Genomic DNA, 5,717 nt, shown 5'->3' with positions numbered 1-5,717 from the left:
ACACACACACACATACACTCTCTCACACACTTACATTCTCTCTCTCTCCCTTTTCTTTCTCTCTTTTTCTTCCTTCTTTATTCCTTTCCTCTATTTCCTTAAACAGCATGTATCGCTACGAGTCGGTGTCAGCATTGCTGACCAAATGGCTCTTACGTAGCAACACACACACACACACGTTCTGTTTTTCTATCTCCTCTTTCTCCCCCTATTCTTTCTTTCTTTACTCCACTCCAATTAACAACTCTCACTAACAACTTCATTACTAACACTTTCATTGATCTGTCTACTCTGTCGCTTTTACCAATCCCTTAATACAGCATAGCTACGAGTCGGTGTCAGATTGACCAAATGGCTCTTATGTAGCGAGCGCACCTAGAAGCGTTGGTGGAACGTGTCTGTGGCCTTGTGGGCAACGCACTTTTAAGAAGTGGGGAGCCTGCAGTGGCTAGGGTCACGTTCCCGTACTCGGCTTTCCTATCCCCTCTACATCCAATCTCCCGGCAGCCCAACCCCATCCGTTTGTCTCTGTTGTGCCTCGGTACAGTGGAGAGAGACAGGGGCTGTTGTACTCACCCACCGGGCCCTGCGCTTCTGAGGTCTCAGACCCAGCGGCGACGGAACCGGGGGTTACTAATACTTTTCTCTTTTCAGGCTTCCATCCTTTGTCGTCGTTTTTCATTATTATCGCCCGGTCGTTTATTTCCAACTCGTCCGTTGTGGTAGGAAAATCGACGCATTAGAAATAGATAGATAGGTAGGCGTTTCCTCCTAATGGCGCCCGTCTTAAGGCTAAGGTCAAGGATCGTGCCGATAGTCTGAATGGCCGCGAAGACGAAAAAATCGCGGTCGCTAGCGGTCCACCACCTCGGGGTACCTGCTGTCCCCCCGTTGTATATAGGCTTGGCGGCGTAATGGTGGCTCTGCGCTGCTCGACTTCTTTTCCACCGTACTCGTGGGAACAAAAATGATGAATAATTTTCTAAAAATTTTGGTGAGGAGGAGTGCCCGCCTGGCAGATCGCTTCCCGCCAGGTGCAGCTGCTATTAGGGAGGCAAGGGACGTGCCTGTCGTCGAGTCGCGAGTACGCTCGTGCGCGCGCTTGGAGACAGCCTCCGCTTCCTCGAGAGCGCCTCACCAAGCTGTGCCCGAGCGATTCCGCGACGTAAAACGACTTTGCGCACAGCCCCAAGGTTGCGGCCTTCGCGCCGTTCGAGTTTTGTTAACGCGATGCGATAGTAGGAACAGCTTAATAAGGTCTTCACCGGCAATCATCGACCGGGAAGAAGAAATTAGGAATAGGGAATCTAGCACAAGATTAGTATCCGCGATTAGACCCGCGATTAGTTCCGCGAATAGTTCCGCGAAAAACCCCGCCGTAGAAAATAAGATTAGATACGCGAATGTTTCCCAATTAGAACCCCATAGTGTATGTGATCCGGGTTCCTCTTCGCAGCCGCAGCAACAAGCTCCGGCAAGTAGCGTCCCCTTTTCCTCATTTGCGTCCACGGGAGTGAGGATACTGCAGCTGAACATGAGGCGTTCAGCTGTAGTTACGGGTGAGGTGCGTCAGCTTGTCGCCGAAAAGCGACTTGACGTCCTGTTATTGCAGGAGTTGCACGTCAAGAAGCATGGCAAGAGCCACACCTTCGTTGGCTTAGGGAAGAATATGAGGGTAGCTGCTGTATGCTCAGAACGCCCCTGGGCTGCAGTGGCAGTCTGTAACCCTCAATTCCAAATGGTGTTTGTCTCGCAGCTTAGCACGACACATTGCGTCTGTGTGGAAGTGCAGGCTCCCAATTTTTCTTTCTACGTCGCATCGTGCTACTTCCAGTACAGCGACGAGATAGAGAAATACCTCAGACACCTCGAAGTGGTGCTTCATTCGCTGAGGGGGAAGAGATTGTTAGTGGCAGTAGACGCCAATGCTCGGTCGTCACTCTGGGGTCTCCAAGAGACAGACGAAAGAGGTGCGAAATTTGAAGACCTCATCCGAGCATATGGAGTAAACGTGGTGAATGATGTCGGACAGGGACCCACCTTTTGGACGGCAAGAGGTTCGTCTTTCATCGATGTAACCTTGACGTCGTCCTCCATGAACAAATTCATCAATGATTGGAAGGTGAGGCCCGACTGGACGACCAGCGACCACAACGCAGTCGACATCAGATTGAGGGTGCCAAAGGGGTCAGGTGGAGATCGGGGTGCCGCGAACATGAGGTTTGACACTCGTCGGGCTGATTGGGAGCGGTTCTCCGAGAGCTTGACTAATCTTTCAAGATCGAGACTGGAGGTCCTCGATGTCCGTTCTGCGAATAGAGTAGATGAGATGGCGGAGACGTTGGCAGCGGTACTCACCGAAGCCTGTTCCGCGTCGATGCCAAGAAAAAGACGATTTAGGAAGTCCAACCCGTGGTGGACGGTCGAATTAACTATACTCAAAAAGGGAGTATACAGAAAGAGGCGTGCACTCCAGAGAGGGCGGGACAAGCCCACTTACCTTTCTCTGAAGTTGGAATACCGCTCTTCTTTGCGGAAATACGGCAGAGAGGTGAGGAAGGCGAAGCTTGCGAGCTGGCGGAAGTTTGTCACATCGCACGGTAACTCGGAGCCCTGGGGATTCGTATATAAACTCCAGGCGAGAAAACTCCAAGTTGAGGGGGTGCTCAGCACACTCCGGTGTGGCGAATATTCCACGAAGACTTTAGAGGAGACCGCCGGCTACCTCCTAGACGTGCACACTCCGGATGACCGGGAACAGGATGACACGTTCGAACAACGTGAAATTCGTCTCGCTTCGAAAGTTTCCCCCGACACGGTCGACGCCTCATTCTTCACGGCGGCAGAAATGGCTGTAGCGGTGAAAACTTTTAAAAATAATAAGGCTCCAGGAATGGACCTTATTGAGGTTGCGGTTTTGAAAGCCGCTTGTAGGATAATTCCCGGTCAGTTTCTTAGATTATTTAACGGATGCCTTCAGTGGGGCGTCTTTCCCTCAATCTGGAAGGAGGGCTCGCTTCGAGTCCTTCTGAAGGGTGAGGACAAGGACGAGAAGGATCCGAAATCCTATAGACCCATCTGTCTCCTCTCCGTAGTAGGAAAACTTTTCGAGAAACTTCTCAAAACCCGCCTCATGGACGCGTCACTGGCATCGGGTAGGGTCTCCGATCGACAGTTCGGTTTCATGCCCGGAAGGTCGACGGAGGATGCTGTTGTGGAGATGCGGCGTATGGTTTCTGCCTCTGAAAAGAGGTACGCCGTCGCGCTTCTCTTCGACATCTCCGGGGCTTTTGACAACGTCTGGTGGCCTCTTGTACTAGCTAGTTTAAAAGAACGGAATTGCCCGCGGAACGTCTTCGAAGTCCTCCGGAGTTATTTCGAAAATCGGACAGTAAAAATCGCGTTCGGTGCTACAGAGGTGTCCAAGCGGGCCGCGAGGGGGTGCCCACAAGGTTCCGTCCTCGGTCCGACTTGTTGGAACCTCATGTTCGACGGCCTTCTGCGGCTCCTAGAAGGCTTGGTCGAAAATCGGTTTGCCGCGTACGCGGATGATCTCGTTGTCGTTATAAACGGGGATTCGCGAAACGAAATCGAATCTGAAGGCCAACGGGTGGTCAACGCGATCGTAAATTGGTGCGAGTCCGCGAAGCTTCAGATCTCCGAACGCAAGACTGAAGCTATAATATTAAAAAGCGCCGCGATAAATAGAAACCATATAGGCAGACGGGGAGGAGCACGTCCGGATAGGAAGCGTAGAAACAATAAAAAGATCGCGACTCTCGAAAGTAGGCCACCTATAATAAAAATCAAAAACACGAAGATAGGGTTTAAACAGACCGTCAAATATCTTGGCGTTTATATAGATAAATTCCTTAAAGTTAGAACGCATTGCCAATATTTGAAAAACAAAGTCGGGATACTCTTCCAAAAGCTAGGTGCGTTAGCGAGAGCCAACTGGGGCCTAAGATTTAGGGCACTATCCGCAATTTACCGGGGAGTGTTCGCACCGACGGTGGCTTATGCGGCCGCGGGGTGGGCAGACCTGTGTACGGAGAGTGACGTTAGGATTTTAAAAGCCTTGCAGCGCCGGGTCCTCATTTCGACTACCGGCTCATATCGCACGGCATCGTGGGAATCGCTTTGTGTAGTCGCGGGAGCAATGCCAGTCGACATATTATTAAAAGAAAATATCGCGCGTTATCAAATCAGAATAGGGAAAAACGCCAAGATCGGGAATATAGAAATCTCCGCCGAAATAGGGAAAAATAACGCTTTCGCTGAAATTAGGGAAGAAGCGACGAACATGTGGCAGACCAAATGGGCTTCTTCCAGCAAGGGTCGTACCACGTTCGCCTTTTTCGGGGACGTACGCCGTAGACTGGCTACACCGTCCTTGGAAACAAATCATTGGAGCACGCAGGTCCTCACTGGACACGGAGATTTCCGAGCACGCCTCAAATCGCTCAATCTCGTGGACAGTGACGCGTGCATATGTGGGAGTGGAACAGACACGGTGCAACACTTCTTGTTGGACTGTCCACTCTTCGATGCGCAGAGAGAGGCTCTACGCGATATGGTTCCGCAAAGCGAGTGGCGATGGCCGGAGACGGCGCACTTCTTAGTGTCGAGCTCAGAGGCCTACGCGGCATTCGCTGGTTTTTGCTGCGAGTCCCTTTGGCTAAAGGGATTCGAATCGTAAAACGTTAGAGAAAAAGGTGTAGGGTAAAGGTCATTCAGCTGAAAAAGTCGGAGTCTTCAGTTATGAGAGGGCGGTCCCGTAATCTTCTCGGATATGCCGCATTCTCGAATGATCTTCGCGTCGCGTAATTTTAAGTTAGAAGGAAATATAGGCAGGTAGATAAGTTTCCCAAAAACCCTTATCCAATGGCTTCCAAGTCATTTCCTTCACCCCCATCTTATCCCTATCCAGTTTCCTTCCTCAACTTCCGCCCATAACAGGGTCAGGGCGTGTATCCGGGTCGGGATACAATGGACAGGCCTCCCCGTGGTTCCCCGTGGGCGCGTCTATAAGCGAGAAGGGGTCTCTGCGTCGTCTGCAAGCGTGTAGACCGGCGGTCTGGGCCCTGGGAAGGAAGGTGGGCTTAAGGCGCGGCTAAACTGTCCATCCTGCGCATAAGATCCCGCAGGCGCTGCTGGATTTTTCCATCGCCCGTCTCGGGGCAACGTCGCTAGACAGTGGAGCCATGGTGGTTGTTGTGTGTGCCCGATAGGGCGAGGAAACAGGAGTGCGTCCTTTTCGGAGGGCGTGCTTTAACATTAACTGTCCCTATCTACTGGGAGTTACCGTGGCTCTCCTAAGGACGTCCGGGTGACGCTCTTTACTGACCCTTGCGCCGGTGCTGGTGATCCATTGGTCCGTTGGATCCCGGCCCGCGCGGGTGATGTTCTGAGTCGATCTCGGGGTCTGAGAGTCAAGGATGGAACGTGATGCGAATCGCTATGCGATGCAGAACCGCATAGCGATATCAGTCCTCTTGTTAGGACCTGTAGCCTCTCATGTTCAAGTTGTGCATCCACCTTCTAGTGGTACTCCTGATAACGCCCCTACCTTGGAAAGTAAGATTCGGTAGGTGTCGGCTGAGTGATGTCACAGCGAAGTTACCCCCTTTCTCCGCACAGTCATGAGCCGGCATCATGATACTATGGTGTCCTGGCGTCCTGGTGAGGCTCCCTACTGATCCTTGCTCCGGTGCTGG

This window comes from Polyergus mexicanus, unplaced genomic scaffold (assembly GCF_030449975.1).
Source record: "Polyergus mexicanus isolate NDT 795.1 unplaced genomic scaffold, iyPolMexi1.0 SCAF_11, whole genome shotgun sequence".
Taxonomy (NCBI): Eukaryota; Metazoa; Arthropoda; class Insecta; order Hymenoptera; family Formicidae; genus Polyergus; species Polyergus mexicanus.
The sequence above is the reverse complement of the archived record's forward strand: the minus strand, read 5'-3'. Positions refer to the sequence as shown.